This window comes from Octopus bimaculoides, chromosome 28 (genome assembly GCF_001194135.2).
Source record: "Octopus bimaculoides isolate UCB-OBI-ISO-001 chromosome 28, ASM119413v2, whole genome shotgun sequence".
Lineage (NCBI taxonomy): Eukaryota > Metazoa > Mollusca > Cephalopoda > Octopoda > Octopodidae > Octopus > Octopus bimaculoides.
In genome coordinates, this window is record NC_069008.1 from 2,646,283 (window position 1) to 2,647,358 (window position 1,076).

Below are 1,076 nucleotides of genomic sequence, written 5' to 3' on the forward strand. Positions count from 1 at the left end.
TATATATATATATATATATATATATATATATATATATATATAGAGAGAGAGAGAGAGAGAGAGAGAGAGAGAGAGAAAGAGATATAGATATTAGATATATGTATGTATGTTTGTATGTATATATATATATATACGACAGGCTTCTTTCAGTTCCATGTATGAAATCCACTCACAGTTCTTTAGTTAGTATGGAGCTATAGCAGAAGACACTTGTGGGACCACTAGCATAGCTAGAGCATGTGTCACTTGGGGTCGCCCTTCCATTTGCCGCCCCTGGACCCCACAAAAAATACATATTGCCTACAGCACACCCAAAAGTGCTGCCCCTTTAAATGTACCACCCGGGGCATACTGCCCCTACAGTACCCTGCTAGCTACAGTAGTGAGTGGGACTGATCTCAGAAATATGTGGCTGGGAAGCAGACTTCTTACCACAAAGCCATCCCTGCTCCTGAAAACTTACCATACATATATTATGAGATACCTATTGATGGGTGTCTAGTGGTTTCTGTCACCCACATTTCATCACAGGGTGTTGGTTTGCCCTGGAGTAAAATGGAAGGCCACAATTAGCAAAATGGAAGGCCAACTAGCCCAATTAGCTGAAGGTGGAATGCAGTGAGACTGAACTTGAAACTAGCGGGTTACAAAGTAAATGTTTTAAGAGCACAGATGTGTCTCTCACTGTGTCATGGGTGTATGTGTGTACAGACATAGACACACACACAAACATATACAAGCATATATACACACATATAGATACACACACAAGTAGAAGGGTGTGGTTTGAGGACAATTTGCTTGATATTTCTACAGATTCCCATTCCATCAACAGGCGTTCCTCACTGGCTCAGTTACACACACAAATACATACACACATGCATATATACATACATACATATATCTACATATATACATATATATATGTATGTATGCAAGTGTGTGTGTGTGTGTGTACATACACACACACACATGCAAACATGATGAGGATGAAGATGATGATGGTGATATCTTTATATATCAATCTGTCACTGTCTCCCTGTCTGTTATTATCTCTCTTTCTCTTTACATATATA

The 1,076-nt window shown here is 39.1% G+C and overlaps 2 protein-coding genes across 2 annotated transcripts in view; one reads left to right on the forward strand and one right to left on the reverse strand.

Annotated features, from left to right (window-relative positions):
* The window catches only part of LOC106873705 (DNA methyltransferase 1-associated protein 1), a 132,664-nt gene that overhangs the window by 66,144 nt on the left and 65,444 nt on the right, over nt 1-1,076 (forward strand). The gene's annotated exons all lie outside the window — the stretch shown is intronic.
* The window catches only part of LOC106876917 (uncharacterized), a 13,655-nt gene that overhangs the window by 11,643 nt on the left and 936 nt on the right, over nt 1-1,076 (reverse strand). The gene's annotated exons all lie outside the window — the stretch shown is intronic.